The 17,304-nt window shown below is 36.1% G+C and overlaps 1 protein-coding gene across 4 annotated transcripts in view; it reads right to left on the bottom strand.

Annotated features, from left to right (window-relative positions):
- Positions 1-16,506, bottom strand: part of pik3cb (phosphatidylinositol-4,5-bisphosphate 3-kinase, catalytic subunit beta) — a 53,791-nt gene extending 37,285 nt beyond the window's left edge. For 2 of the 4 annotated variants that reach the window (XM_016252906.1, XM_016252903.1), the window contains exons 1-2: positions 16,040-16,506; positions 4,966-5,029 (exon numbers count right to left, since the gene is read on the bottom strand). The gene's annotated coding sequence lies outside the window, so the exon portion shown is untranslated. The remainder of the gene's footprint in view (positions 1-4,965; positions 5,030-16,039) is intronic. The other 2 variants (XM_016252904.1, XM_016252905.1) reach the window with 2 other exon arrangements.
- Between the last annotated feature and the right edge of the window lie 798 nt (positions 16,507-17,304).

Consider the following 17,304-nt stretch of genomic DNA (forward strand, 5'->3'; position numbering starts at 1 on the left):
GGTGGGTTGGTGGGGGGGGACCCCCCCCCCCCGCACACAGTGGTGGGTTCAACAGAGGTCACAGAAAGACTTGTTGTTGCACATTCACAATTTAAAAAAAAAAATAAAATACATGAACCATAGGCTCTCTCGCACTCTCATAGGCAAATAGGAAAACCACATGCAAATTTCCCAATCTGATTCTACGAAGCAGAAACGGCTAAAAATACCACTTTGACAAAACATTATCTCTTTATTACTTTGTTCTATGCATCTCTTCTGTCATTCTACATACCCCTCCTACTATCATTCCATCATTCAAACAGAAAAAATGACCAGAGTCAAAAAATGCAAACACATGCATATAAATATCTACACACACTATTGCCAAGGAGTCAAGACTCAAGGACAAGGGGACTGGGGATTTTAACGTTAACCTAGAAAAATGTGTGCTATTGCCAGTGCGATCATTTGCATTTAACTTAAAATATTCTGTCATTTTTGGTCATACAGATAATAGTAATACATCTTTTGAATCTGTGAAAGGTCTACTTTTATTTGTGTGCACTCACAATAACAACAAAAATTTTATTAATTAAATCAAAGAGGGTGCGCATTCTGCCGTCTAGGTCTCTTGACCTATAAAAATACTGAAACTCCTTGTTAGTCTCACAGACATGACAAATATATCTATAGAAAATGTCTACTTTTAAATGAACCAATTCAAATGGAAACCATATGTTAAGGCAGCCTTCCCCACATGAAAAAATACTATAGTAATTTATAGTAAATATTATAGTGTTTTTGAACCATACTATAGTAAAGTGTATTATACTGTATATATTATAGTTTTTACAACACTTTGTTAATGAATGCTACAGCATACTGTATAGTGAACTGATAAACTGTAATAAATACTGTAGTATACTTTAGTTTTTACTACGGTAAACTAGTGTATTGTAGTATAATATACCCTATAGTTGTAGAAAACTTAGGTCAGTATTGGGTGAAGTAATTTGTTTATATTACTATAGTTGTTACATTACCACAGCAACTATAGAATTACCACAACAAATTAATTCAAGTACTTCACTATAGTATGGTTCAAAAACACTATAGTATTTACTATAGTATTTTTCATTTCATGACGCATTCATAATCATTACTTCTGCTGATGCGCTGTGGCAAGCTTTATGCATCCGCTTGAGTGCTGATAGGCTATAGGCAATTAAAGGCTCATTATTATGAATTATATGGATAATTAATATATACATGCGATTAGTCGACTAATTGCTTAAAATGAACAACTACTAGTTGACCAGAAAATCTTTAGTCCAGGGCAGACATAAACATTTTGATGGATGAATTTTTCCATGTACATGTCCTTTTATAATAGGGTATGGTTTGGAACCAATTAACATCTCCGGTCTAGTGCTGGTATTCGGTAAAGCAATATATCACGATAATGAATATGCACGCACGATATTGTTATCGTGGGTACTTCAAAATACGGGAATAATTATTTATTACAAATTATTCCGAATTTCAAAAGAAAGGCGGCGTGGTTTCAGGAACAGCAGTTGTGTTGATGCAGCCATGTCAGGGAGAAGCTGTGTATTTCAGTGCGAAAGCAAAAGCACTTTATTTGGCCTTCCGGAAGTAGACACAATTAGGAATCACTGGTTAACATTTATTTACAACAGAACAGCACAACCAAGATGTTCGAATTTGTGCAACCAATACGCAACCGCTGTATGCTGCGTCAAAGACGCATGCGCACTTTCATGTAAACAAGTACGGATGAGAAGCACATGGCGGAGCGCGTGAGAGAAGCTCTGGATGAAAGCGCACATTCACTCTCTGACAGCAGATGGTGCTGAACAGCATAAATGCAGCCGTTACCCCGGAAACCCCGTAAATAAAGCAGCTGCTGTTCGCTATGGTGTTCATCACAGCGCCAAATACTTAAATATTTAGACTTAATAGGCTATTTCCAATTTTTTTTTTTTTACATTTTAATCTGGACTACAACATGCCCTGGATATTGTTTAAAAGTGTTTTGATTCTTTATTGCTCAGTCACACTATACATTAGGGCTTCATTAGTTAACATGAACAGCCAATGAAAAATTATTCTTAACATTCATTAATCTTAGGTAATTCCAATATTTAATAACACATTGTTAAAATCAAAAGTTGCAACTGTGTTATTTAATGAGCTAACATGAACTAAGAGTTATATTTTTTAACAAAGATTAAAAATAATGTGTTTTTTGAACATTAAAGCATGTCAAAGACGCATGCGCACTCAAATACACAAAAGTACGGATGAGAAGCACATGGCGGAGCGCGTGAGAGAAGCTCTGGATGAAAGCGCACATTCACTCTCTGACAGCAGATGGTGCTGAACAGCATAAATGCAGCCGTTACCCCGGAAACCCCGTAAATAAAGCAGCTGCTGTTCGCTATGGTGTTCATCACAGCGCCAAATACTTAAATATTTAGACTTAATAGGCTATTTCCAATTTTTTTTTTTTTACATTTTAATCTGGACTACAACATGCCCTGGATATTGTTTAAAAGTGTTTTGATTCTTTATTGCTCAGTCACACTATACATTAGGGCTTCATTAGTTAACATGAACAGCCAATGAAAAATTATTCTTAACATTCATTAATCTTAGGTAATTCCAATATTTAATAACACATTGTTAAAATCAAAAGTTGCAACTGTGTTATTTAATGAGCTAACATGAACTAAGAGTTATATTTTTTAACAAAGATTAATAACTTCTGTAGCAAATGTAGCTATTGCTCATTGTGAATGTCAATGCATTAACTAAGGTTAACTAATAAGATCTTATTGTAAAGTGATACCTATTGGTTTTTATAATTATTTTGCACTTTAATCTTTAGTTTAGTTTAATGTGTGGAGACGTGCTGATATCGCGTTTGGTCTCGTTCTGTATCGCGTATATCTTGTCAGTGTCTGCGCTTGCTTGCCCATTTGTTGCGGAGAAAAGGAAAGTGTGTTCAAGCACCAGCAGAAAACAGTGTAAAGAAATAGTCTTTGAGAGAAGCAGTCTTTATCAGCGGAAGTTAAAAGCAGCTTGCAAGGGTATTTACTTGCGTCATTAGTGTTTAGTGCAGTTGTCGTTGCTAGGAATCGCTTGTTTTGTTTACTGTGTGGAGACGTGCTGATATCGCGTTTGGTCTCGTTCTGTATCGCGTATATCTTGTCAGTGTCTGCGCTTGCTTGCCCATTTGTTGCGGAGAAAAGGAAAGTGTGTTCAAGCACCAGCAGAAAACAGTGTAAAGAAATATCCTCTTTCCTATTACTTGTTTTGCTTCTGTTCCATTTCTTACTATGTGCAAGTAAGTTATTGTTTTTTTAGCATGTAAGTTTGGCAGTGTTATTTTTTAGGATTACTGATAAACTACTGTCATTTGATTTGTATTATTTGTATTTGTTATTTATTTTAATTTTAGTTACATTATGTCTGAATTTATTATGTTTGTATAGGTCTTTTATTAAGTTTTTAGTTTTTATTTAATTTGAGGTATTTTAATACTTCAACAAACTAAATGGAAATTAAATAATATATATTGAATTTATAAATATGTACATATACAGTATATATGTATGTGTCTGTGGTTGTACATACACATGTAGTTGTTTTTTTGGTGTTTGGCTTAGTGTTATGTTAGAATCATTATTATACTCTTATACCTTTTGTTCTTTAATATTTTGAATTGTTTTTAGCTTTATTTTTTGTTTTTCATTTAAATGTTAAGTTTTGAAATTTTGTATGCATTTGTCATTTTTATTTAATTTCTTTATTTTTAAAATGTGCTAAAGTAGTATTTATAAAGTTTTAGCTTTTAGTTTTGGATCTGTTTTTAGTTGTTTTAATACTACAATTGATTGCTTCTGTTGTCCTCATTTGTAAGTCGGTTTGTATAAAAGCGTCTAATAAATGACTAAATAAATAAAATAAATAAATAATCTGTGTAACATTTTTACTGTGTATTGCTTTATTGTATTTAAATGTTCAGTTATTTTTGTTATAAGAAAAAAGTTATTAAACCTGTTATACTGTATTATGACAACACTTTTTTGCAATTAAATTTCAAAATCGTGATAATACCATATATCATGATAAAAGCATTAGCAATTAATCGCTAAACATGTAATACCGGCATATCCCTACACTGGTCATCATTTAAATGATGCCAATTAAAACTAAAATTAGATGCTTCTATAGGATTTTCTATCAACTTCTTGGTTGCATATTATATCTGAAGCTGCGGCCTGCAAAGAGCTTACAAAGGATGTGTGGGATTGTGGAGAGGAACCAATCAGGAGAAGGGTACAAAAGTATTTCAAAACATTTGACGTGTTATGGAATACCATTAAGGCCATCAACAACAAGTGGAACCGGATAACAGGACATCGCAATTACCTTCCAAAGAACAGGGCACCTGTCAAAAACATCTAAGCCCACCTACATTTAGCCAAAACCATGTGGGAAAACGTTTTATGGCCTGATGAAACTAAATTGCATTTTTGGGCCACAATTTTCAAAGGTATGGCACAAAAACAAGTTGGTCATTAACCAAACCAAATCATATCCAAGATGAAGCAAGGTGGTGCAAGCATTATGCTGTAGAGTAGCAAGATGGAATCATGGATGGTGCCAAATACAGACTACTTTGGATCAAAACCTGCAGACATAAAAAATCTGAGGATGAATCTCCTCCAAGAGAATAGCTAATGTGGAACTCGGAGAACTTGCACCTCATAATTGGTCATACTCGCACTAAGAACCACACAAGTCAGTAATGCTCAGCGTGCACAAGCACCAAAGTGCCCTTAACTTTTTTTCAACCTGTTCCAACTGCTTACAGTGGATTCTTTGTATTCTAGTCTGTCAGTGCGCGCGCGCACACACACACACACACACACACACACACACACACACACTCACCTGCTGTCTCTGCAGTATCTTATTTCTCAGCCAGCTCCATGATGGGATGAAGAGGATGCTGCATCTAACAGAAAGACACAGAGAGGAATCAGATGAGAATATCTGAGATGAAGGGAGTCAGAACTGAAGGACAGTGAGTGTCCCCATTTCAGCGAAGACGGCAAGTCAGAGCTAATAGTTTATAGTATAGTATCACCCCTGGTTATTCTGGATAATTTGACTATTAATCTTTGCCAAAAAAAACAACAACATACTAACACTAACACACTCAACACTTTATTAGGTGCATTTGTTCAACTGCTCATTAACGCAAATATCTAATCAGCCATTTACAATACATTTAGGCATGTAGACATGATCAAAACAATCTGCTGAAGTGCAAACCAAGCATGGGAAGAAAGGTGATTTAAGAGACTCTAAATGTGGCATGGTTGTTGGTGTCAGATGGGTTGGTTTAAGCATTTCATAAACTGCTGATCTACTGGGATTTTCATGCATAACCATCTCTGGGGTTTATAGAGAATGGTAAAGAAAAATAAAAAATCCAGTGAGTGGCAGTTCTGTGGGCAAAAACGCTTTGTTGATGCCATAGATTCACAGGAGAATGGCCAGACTGGTTCAAGCTGATAGAAAGGCAAAAGTAACTTGTAACCACTCATTAGAACCAAGGTATGCAGAAGAGCATCTCTGAATGCACAACACATCGAACCTTGAAGCAGATGAGCTACAGCAGCAGATGATCACACCTGGTTGCCTGGTCTGATGAGTCTCTACAATGCAAACAAAATGATTTTCTTACTTCGTAATTTTGTCTTGTTTTTTAGTTTAAATATTTAAACATTCTTAAATCAAGATGCATTTACTTGATAAGCAAAGTGTAGATAATATGTCATGAAAAATGTATCAATTGTTCGTTTTTGCTTAAAACATGAAAAAATATCTGTTAATGGGTTAAGAAAAATAATCTTAATTCAAAGGATTATTTTTATTGCCCCATTGACAGTCACTTTTTTATTTATTTATTTTTTTTTGGAAAAATCACTTTTTGCAGTGCTTTTCTGCTGGAACATTCAAATGATAATGTTAGAATTTGGAACATTTTAGCAGTGGTAAAGATGTGCAGTCTTGTTCATACAGGTTTTAATAAGTCTTAAAGACTCCATTTGAAATGCTCAGTTATTGACATTTTACATGAATTATAACCCTTCATCAAGAAAACACCTTTTAGTAGGTTCACTAAGGTTACTGGAAACCAGTGCTCTGCATTTAAAGGGGTCATATGATGCTTTTTTAAAGATCATTATTTTGTGCATTTGGTGTAACAGAATATGTTGACATGGTTTAATGTTCAAAAAACACATTCTTTTTCAAATACTGTACATTATTGTAGGTCCTCTATGCCCCGCCTCTCTCAAACGCTTCGTTTTCTACAAAGTCCCTCCTTCTGACAAGCGCAGTCTGCTCTGATTGGCCAGCTGACCCAGTGCATTGTGATTGGCCGAACACCACACATCCAAATGCACACACACACACAGCGTGAACATGCACCTGGAGTAGTGGGAAGCCATACTGCTGCGGCACCCGGGGTTGGGTGCCTTGCTCAAGGGTCTCACCTTAGTCGTGGCATTGAGGGTAGAAGAGAGCGCAGGTTATTCACTCCCCTAACCTACAATCCCTGCCGGACCCAAGTCTTGAACCCACGACATTTGGGTTAAAAGTCAGAATCTCTATCCATTAGGCCACGACGGCCTTTAAAGGAAATGTTTTACATTTGCCTGAAAACACATTCTTATTCTCTGAATTCTGTGTTGCATTCACAAACAGTGTTTTACAGGATTACATAAGTAGTTTTTTTAAGCATGTGCTCAAGCTAGCAGTGCCATGATTTTTTTAAATTATAAAACTATAGTATTATTTGATTTAAGTGCTTCAAAGTACTATGCTTCCTTATTATTGTCATTCTTTGAAATACCATGAAAATACAGTGATATTTGGCAATCTTTTACAATCTCTTCATAGTATATAAAAACAGTATCACTATATCTGACCCCCGCTGTACAATAGCACCAGTATAGTACTTTTTGTAGCTAGAGAAGTGGATGTCAAATGCTGGCCCAGAAAGTCTTGGTCTGTTTTTAGTGGGGGGAAATGGTTAGTCTCTCTTGCTTTCTCTATGAAAAGCGAGCACACACACAGAGTTTTTTATTTATTTTTATCTACATAAAATGAGGACTATTGTTTTTACACACAGCTAGCTACAACCTAACCCTTACCCACATCCTAACCTAATTAGAAAACTTTCTGCATTTTTATAAATTTACCTAACATTGTATATCTTATTTTTATACATTTGTACAAATGAGGACTTCCTCTAAAGGAGTTTTTGGGAGGTTATGTCAGGTTTAGCTCTCTTTATGGTACAAATTTGTCCCAAAATATGCTTAAGTAGGCACACACAACTAAGGGAACAATGCTAGCAGAACCAAACACACAAAGCAGTGACGTATACACACACGCACTGCAAGATGCTTCGAGCACCACTGCTTACGTACACTCTCAGACAAACAGACACACTCAGACAGGAGAGCTTAACCATTCTTCATTCGTACACACATGAACACACACCAACCACTGTGTCCTTATCACAGAGCAAACAGAGAGAGGCACAGTAAGAGGTACAAGCCTTACGGCCCTCCAACAGGGAGGTATTCCTCTCGTTTCCTCATCTGTCCTGATCTACCTCCCATTCTCACACTGGAATGTTAGGAATCCAGATTCCGCATAGAACTACATCCCCCTTCCCACAACACTTCTGACACACACACACACAACCCTAAGCCTTGTCAACCATAAAAAAAATAACTCTCTGGTTACATGAAAAACTTCAGGAAGCATTTATGATCGGAGCATGATTGAACAGGAAGTCATGTATAAATATTAATGCTTCAACAATGATCACTCACACGGTGTCTGCACCGGATGCAAACTGTGTGACGCAATGCAAGTAAAGACAAGAATCCATTTTTATTACGAAAGGAGACTTACCTCACACAGATAACTTAGAAATAACTTAGAAGTAGCCTATAGGTTGGATTTGTACCAAAGGTAGCGTCATTCAGCTCAAATGACTTCCATTTACATCATTATAATTTACAGAAACTAATGATGATCTCAGAGTTGGCTGCTTATTTAATAATTGTAAAGTCTCTCTAAACACTGAGAAAAGAACCACAAACAGTTGTAAAGTTTTCATGCAGTAAATTTGTGATTATGACGTCAAATGTGTTTTGACAAAACATTTAACACTGGCAAGGCTAAAGAGATGTGTAGCCGCAACTTTATAAAACACAAAGACAGTACTGTAGTGGTCACATTGCCCCTTACACTTCCTACTTCAATTATAGCGCAGTACAAACAGCCACACCATTTTAAATTTCATATATTTTTCCCATCTGTGTGCCAGCTGCAATGGGAACAGTCCACTGGATTAAAAAATCTGCACTGTAAAAAATAAGTGTAATTTTAACTGTAAAATTTTGTAAAAACGCTACGGAAAAAAACTGTTAATAGGTTAACAGTAAGTTCCCGTACTATAAACAGGGAAAAACTGTAAAATATCTAACCAGACATTTCATGTAATTTTACAGTAAAATGCTGTTAATTTTACAGTTTTTAGAAGTAAAAATAACAAATCAATGTATAATTTACAGTCAAAAACTGTAAACTGATATTCCCAGAATTCCCTGCATGACACTCCACATTTGAAAGTATTTTGTTTAAATAATCATGTTTTTTAAATAGTTTTTGTTATTAGTTATGTATATTTGGGCTTTATGTTACATCTTCTGTTGTTTAATGAAAGTTTAATGCATTATTTAAGTATCATGTGTGTTACCATGATGGTGTTTTGTGTTTGCATGAATGACTCTGTGCACCTTCTATATATTAGTATATACCTGCATTATGATGGTGGTTGTCAATATGTTAAAGGTACAAAACAGATTTTAATAGCAGTGTGCATTGTTGAATTTACTGGTTTACATTCAAATTTTCTTGTTTGTAAATTACAGTTTTATACTGTAAAATTTACGGTTTTTGGCCGTAAATGTTTAAATTTTTTCTGTATTTTTTACAAAATTATTCTGGCAACCACAGCTGCCAAAATTATTTTGTAAAAACTACAGAATTTATTTTACAGTGTGGGTCAATTTCAATTTCACTTTGATTTCTTACAAAAAGCTATTGCATGGCTTCGAAAGGCTTGGCATATAGTGTATGAATCATATCTGACTCGTTTATGGTAAACTTCCCCATTTTGAAGGTTGATATCCCATAGTCTTAATCCAGTTTTATTATATTCAAAACAGTGGCCAGGATTATTCAACATTTTACTTGTGTTTCATGGTCTTTTTTCTTTGAAACAACATGGTTCAATTTAAGTTTAACATATACAGGTGCATCTCAAATTAGAATGTCATGGAAAAGTTAATTTATTCAACTCAAATTGTGAAACTCGTGTAGTAAAGAAATTTAATGCACACACACTGAAGTAGTTTAAGTCTTTGGTTCTTTTAATTGTGATGATTTTGGCTCACATTTAACAAAAACCCACCAATTCACTCAACAAATTAGAATACTTCATAAGTTCATTTTTAGCGAATTGTTGGCCTTCTGGAAAGTATGTTCATTTACTGTACATGCACTCAATACTTGGTAGGGGCCTGTGTGCATATATTGTTTTGAGGGGGGGGGGGTAACTATTCCTTTAACCTCTAAATTTAGAGTCCATTGTGCAGCTGCCCTTTCAGTGCTGTGCCACGGTGGCAAAATTTCAATAAACACACACGCACACTAAAAAAAGACGTTAATCAGTTACCTACCGAGGCTTGACTGAACAAAGGTCCCATTTTAGCTGTGGGTGGAGCACACGTGTCTCTCACTCTCTTCCTATACAACTAACTGTACGTGCCTGTCTGACTAAAGCGGTGATATGCATCTACATGAGAAAGTTATGCAAGAACTGACAGACGGAAAGCAGAGACATTACACTTTCAATTCATCGCTCTCTCTCACACACATGAGAAAAACAGAAAGATGAAGGCAAAAGCATCTGTCCAGATTTTACACTGGACCAAGTAGTGATCCAACACAGAACCAAATGTATTCAACTCTTAATACATGTGCAGTAACATGACATGTAGGAACGAACAGACAAATTGCCGGGCAAATCAGTTTGAGAAGAGGGCTTTAAATAGCCAGGTAAGCATGTATGTGAGCTTATGTGAAATATTGGCACACTTTAATTTTTTTTTTTTTTACTTGATCAAGTTACAAAGATTAGCCTCTCAAAGGCACATTCAAAAAAGTCACAAATAAATACGTTATAACATACATGCTTGTTATCGCTTCCCAAAGGATTTCAGACTAAATATGAACATCTGTTCACATATATTTAAAAAGATTCTCATTTATGAATCAATAAATTATTTGCTTTAACACACTTTTCCTTCATTATTTACTCTACCTCTTCTCCATCTATTCCTCTTGGCATGTTTCACTCCCTCCTTTCCCATTTCTCGATACTGAATTCTTTAGCATGTCCTGACTCGTATGCAGAGAATTGTAGAATTCCAAGTGTGGGCACGCTTAGAGTTCTGTTCAGTGTTCACCATAGAACCTCTCAAGTACGCAGGTGTGCATACAGGTGTGAGTACGTATATGCATGGCAATCAGGCCTGCAGATAAGAATGCAAATCAGCTATTATGTAAGTGCATAAAACAGATGAGACAACCGTGCAAATGTGAGGCCACATATGTAAGAAAGCGGGACTCAATTAAAACTGTCAATCATGCGTCCCAGCTGGGGTTCCACAGGAAATGAGTGCAGATGGCTTGTAATCACTGACTATCTTGACACTAATTGATCAAATTATGGACATAAAATGAAAGCGGAACTTTGATTCTTTTCTATTAACTACTTGTATAATTTGAGTAAAAAACATTTTAGACACTACCCACAAGCTTAAAAATAATGATATATGTAAGGCCTATATAATGTTATATTTCATTCAACAAATGGGTACATAATTACCATCCAATAAAAGGTAGCAGCTACAAAAAATATTTAAATTCAAATGATCACATCACTACAATCCATGTTAAGCTACCTGGTAGCTGCAAACATGCGTTGAATAAACCTACAGAGGCGTAACCACACAGATAAAGAGACATATGAAGGCACTAGACGAGACCTGAATGAGTTTGCAACTGTGGAGAACTCCCTCCTGAAACACCAGTGGCACTCACTTTTAACAAGGCTTTTTGGCTGTTGAGAACATTGTTGCAACCCAACAGAAGCTTTCGTTTTCAAATCTATTGCATGTTGTTAAAGACGTAACCTTTAAGGGAAGTGAACCTTGCCTATTTACCTTATAAGCCCACTTCTTGTGTCATTTGAAAACATAATTAAGACAGTATGTAGACAAAAGAGATTTCACAAAACATTTGTTACATTTTTTTTCTTTAGCATTAATGTGCTAAACAACGTGCTATGAAATAAAATAAAATACAATTTGAACAAATTAATTTTCTGTGGTCCAAGGATTTAGATTAGCCAATTACACTTTTATGACCTTAGATACATCTTTTCATATCTGATAGTTGAAAGGAAAAAAAACTGATTCAGGATGGAATCTAAATATTTAAAGAGTCATGTCATTAGACATTATATTTCCTTTATATTTTGACAAGAGGTCATTGTACTATAAAAACAAATTTTTTGCCAAACAATTTTTTCAATGTAAAAACAAACAAACAAAAAACAAAACAATCGAAAGCTGCTCGCAAGGTACACGACTTGCCATCCGCCAATGATTGCCAGCTGATTTCTCTTGATTGGACAATAAAAAATTCTAATGTAATATAATTTTAAAAAATGTAAAATAAAAAGCTCCTGTGGCAATATGGCATATTTAATACTAATTTTATTGAAAAAGTTAACACAGATGTTTAGGGAAACATGAAAACAGAGGCATAGTTGGGTCGCTTCCAATAATATATAAAAATGAATGATATATTAAACTTATATTACTACCTACTGGCAAGATTTTACAAAGGCTGCATTAACTACAATAACAAAGTTTACAAAACCTATTAACGAAAACCTATTAACGAAAAGGCTGTGCAGCCTAACTTGATTCAAAGACAAATCAAGTTACTACATTTTGATGAATGATTACAAAGAAAAAAATTTTTTCTTTAAAATAGCATGTGCAATATGACCTCAAACTTGCATTAAGATAGTAAGTAGGGCCAATTGTGTTGACATTATTTATTATAAACATATGTATTATTTGTAAAAGATTCTGAAGTTAAAGACGTAATTCTTAACTCTAACGGGCTCTCCCATACATAATCTGCTCTTTAAACCATACAGTTAGCCCTGTGGGTGTGCATGTGTGTTTGTCCCCATTTCTAAGGAAAAAATTTTTCCTGCACCGCTAAAACAAACACACACACTGTGCTCTCACATGACTGAGAGAATCAGCCCATTCATGGCCCCTGTCACCACAGTGACCTCTCTTCTGACTGTGAGCGAGTGTGTGTGGGCATCCCAAAGTGTTTGTGTCCCCTGACTGATGACATCACAGTCTGCCACCGAAGTCTCTCTGAAGCTCTTGTCACATGTAGCTGGGTGAGGGCCAGGGAGCTCAACTCACAAAAACACACATCTACACACACTAATATACTATCTGACTAAAGACGACCTTTCATGTTTCATGACTTATGGCTTATGAGGGTGCAGAGTAACACACACACACAAAGAAATAAGTCTCAGTCCTGGATTGTTTATGCTCATTTTAACTCTAAAATATGGTCCGAACTCTCTCTGAAAGCATGCATCAAACATAACATTCAGTTGCAGGTTTACAATCATCGTATTCTAATTTCTTTCTTTCTTTTTTTTTTTTAAATTGCATGCTTATTCCACACATATTATTTAAAATTACAGTCCTATATTTCCCTTGTTCTAAACCCAAAAAGTAAAAAGGAAATAACCTTGGCAAAATTCACTGTTGTACTCATAATGTCTGCCAAAATAGTTAATCCAGTTCCAGTTATTGCTATATTAAAAAATGTATTAATTTTTTTTATTTTTTTTATAGTAAACAGCTTTCAGAATGTCATGTAGCTACATTTGAGAAGTGCCTAATTCCAAGTTTTACTGAAGTAACAATAACTGTGTTACTTTGGCACAAATTACAGTTGCCATGGCCATTGTATATCCACAAAGGGATGGTCTTAAAGGGGTCATATGATGCTATTTTAAAGATCATTATTTTGTGTATTTGGAGTAACCGAATATGTTGACATGCTTTAAATGTTCAAAAAACACATTCTTTTTCAAATACTGTACATTATTGTAGGTCCTCTATGCCCCGCCTCTCTCAAAAACGTCTTTTTCAACAAAGCCCCCTCCTTTGACAAGCGCAGTCTGCTCTGATTGGCCAGCTGACCCAGTGAATTGTGATTGGCCGAACACCACAAGCACGCGTCGGAAATGTAACGCCCCTTACCATAATTGCGAGTGTCAGCTTTCAAAGTAAATATCAAGACAGTTAATAATGTCATTCGTTTTACCATCAGTTCAAGCCCGAAAGGGCAACAGAGTCGCGTGACACAGTGATGATGCAGTACACAAGCCGCGGTTAAGACAGCTGATGTGCTATGATTTCTGACAGACAGTTCATTCTCCTGTGATGTGACCCTGTTCCCCTCTCACACACACGACGCGTTACTCTGCGCTGCGCAAAACTCCACACTTGAACAGTCAATAGCAAATACTTAAACTAGTAACAAAACATACTTACAGTCGCTGATTCAGAAGCGCCAGATTGTCATAGCAAAGTCGGCATTGACCCCATTTTTTTTATTTTTTTATTTTTTTTAAGAAATAGCCTTTGTGCACAGCCAGCCTTGTACTTTTCTAGGTTCAAAAAAATGTCGTCCATAAAATGCGTTGCACAAATTCGAACATCTGGGTTGTAAATAAATCTTAACCAATGATTCCTAATTGCATCTACTTCCGGAAGGCCAAATAAAGTGCTTTTGCTTTCGCACTGAATCACACAGCATCTCCCTGACATGGATGCATCAACACTACTGCTGTTCTTGAAACCATGCCTTCTTTCTTTGCGTGCACATTTGGGTGGCATTATGCAAATCTTTCCACATCGTGACGTAGACATGTGGGGGCATGTAAGAACAAGCCATTTTAGGTAGGCATGGTTGACTCTTAACTTTTATAAAGAATATCTCTTTGGATTTGAGACTTTAGTCTTTGCAACTTTACAGATCTTCTTTATGCACCAAGAGCTTGTAACACTCCAAAGAGAAAGGAAAACTTGAAATCGCATCATATGACCCCTTCAATGGAATAGTTCACTCAAAATAACACTGACATATCATTTCAGAGGTTCACATTGTTTTTATCAGACACTAAATATTTGTTTTAGGTTTTCACTTTCTCATCAACTAACACAGACTAAATAGCAAGGTGTGGTCTGTTTTTCTGTTGTTGTTGCATGTATGCTAGTGTCTGCATACAGTGGTGCACTCTAATCTTTCCACACACACACAAAAACATTTTTTTTCTCTATACCTCTAAATCTTACCTCTACACTTATACAATTCCGGACTATATGAGTACCCTGCTGATGATGAACTACATGTTACGCACAATGGAGGCATTTGATAGTGTGTGCATATAAAAACAAAGTATACTTACACTCTAAAAAATGCTGGGTTAAATACAACCCAGTGCTGGGTAAAATAGGGACAAACCCAGCAATTGGGTTGTTTTGACTCAGCGGTTGGGTTAAATGTTTAACCCAACATTCTGGGTAGTAACCCAACCGCTGGGACAAAACAACCCAATTGCTGGGGTTGTCCCTATTTTACCCAGCACTGGGTTGTATTTAACCCAGCATTTTTTAGAGTGTAGTAATACATATTCTTTAAATGAGGTTCTATTAAAAAATTTAAAAATAAAACTTTTTTATAAATACTTTGGTTAAAAAACACTAGAAGTGAGAATATTTGGGTTTAAGTTTCACACTCCCAACATCATGTTCCATTCCAGATAACAGGCTACCGAAATCAGAATTTTCTCATATCTAATTAAGACTAACTAATGGATTATTGATTTAGATTTAGAACCACCTTGGGAATGATGTCAAACTGAAGACAGTCTTGATCTGCTTCGATTTGACAAGATACTGGGGAACTGGGGGGAGCATATTCAGTGGTTACTTTCAAGGAGGTTTGCGAATTCCAAATTCTGAATGATCTGGAACTGATGATTAGATCCAGAAAATGCTTGTCCCTTTATGTGCAGTATGCATCAGCAGGTTGGTGAGCGGCCTGTGGGCGTGCCCCGAGGCTGACTGTGCTCAGCCTTTATTACTCATGTCTGTATGGCGTTTGAGTCATAGTTTAGTCCAGTATTATGGCATCGCATCCGATACAGCTGATGTCGTGCCTCCCTGTCCTATAAACCCACGTTTTATGGACTGTCCGGTAAACTTGTGATCGAGTGTCATCCAACCTGCCCTACTTTTTAAACAAATGGCCGTAATGGATCGATACATTACGATCTATTGTTTGATAATAAAATTGTGACAACTTTATTACTTAAAAAAAAAATAAACTAAGAAATCCATACCAATTAAATAGATGCCAACATTGCATACAACTCCATAAAACTCTTCCAGATCTACAACTAACACTAGAAGTCAAGCACCTCGGTTTGATACTCGTAATGTTAAGTCACTAATTAATCGAATCGAAGCACAACGATACTTCGCAACTAATGAGTCATGTTTGCTGTCTGAGCGTAACATCCCATGTATTCAACTTCAAACGATTAATAAACAAATAACATTGAGTCTGGCAGCGCCTGAGATCAAAAGAAGCCGTCGGCTAAGAGCGTAACAAAATGTAGCAAATATCTACGCAGTTCAAATCAATACACACATCGGCGAAAATATAACAATAAACGGTGCAAAACGCTCACCTTTAGAACAGATTATTCCAAATGGAATGGAATGTCCGACGCCAGTTCTGTACAATTCACGGAAACTAAATGTTAAAAGTTAACTGTGCGCGTCTCGGGTTGAACTCCAAACACCGGTCAGGTTTCAATCACCGTAAAAAGGCAAAAGCTGCGCCTTCTTCCCCTTCAAATGTCTAATGCAGTCTTTCGTTCGACACGGTGCAGGTGAACAGCTCTAGTCCGCTTCCTGCTTCTTTCAGCAGGCTGAGAGCGATCGCTCGATTTTTTTCTCTCCGTTTGCCATGTACACCCTCCCTTTCCACACGTAACCGCTATTCTGTCGACAGTCCACAAACACCCGAACTTCTGAGCCGTGATTTCACCCGGAAATAGACCGAATGTGATGCGATGACAGTGTACGCAGTCGAGAATGTGTTAAATGTCGTGTAAATATCTCCACGCAGACTAGGCCTGGTGCACTGCGTGACTCTCACTCCACTAACGCATTCCACTGGGATGAGGGTGCACTGGATAACTGCTCCACTTCTTCCCTTAACAACACCCTTTCAGCCGTTTTGGATGTTCGTTTTCCCAGTATTATTTCGTTATTATTTAATTTAACTCATATAGTGTACTTTGTAACTTAATAATAATAATAATGATGATGAAGGGGATTTATGGGGAAATTAGAAAATTAAACCAAAGTTTCACTCGGATGATTTAACGAGCGAATTTTCTTAATTCTTGCTGTATTCTTCCATAATCAAGTTCTTTAAAAAGGACTTGTTACGCTTGACATCTAGTGTGTATTTGTTTGGGATTTGCTGACCTCTAGTGGTGATAGCGGATATATTGCAAATTTGCATCTAAGCGTGGAAAATTTATTTTAATAATCACCCTTACGTTGTTCTAAACCTGCATGACTTTTTAATGTGTAATATAAAAACTGATAGGTAAAATGGCTGCGCCAATGACCATTCCATTTATTTCTTAGCGTATCTAATTTGGCAAAATTGACAAGAATGAAAAAAAAAAGCAAAAAAAATCCACAGAAAAGGTATTGGTAACTTTTCACCAGGACATCATCCGCTAAGTTTACAGATATTTAATTTAACCCTAAAACACAATACTTTATTTAAAGCACAGGGAAAACCTGTGAAAAATAAGTGCTGAAAATTCCTTTTTATAAACAGTACTATATTTTTGACCCCATACTTACCCTTACTGCATGGCCTACAGAATAGGTCGCCAATACTAGAGAGAAAAACTATTTTCCTCATAAGAGC

Source organism: Sinocyclocheilus grahami, unplaced genomic scaffold, assembly GCF_001515645.1.
Source record: "Sinocyclocheilus grahami isolate Dianchi unplaced genomic scaffold, SAMN03320097.WGS_v1.1 scaffold1138.1, whole genome shotgun sequence".
In the NCBI taxonomy this organism is placed as follows: Eukaryota; Metazoa; Chordata; class Actinopteri; order Cypriniformes; family Cyprinidae; genus Sinocyclocheilus; species Sinocyclocheilus grahami.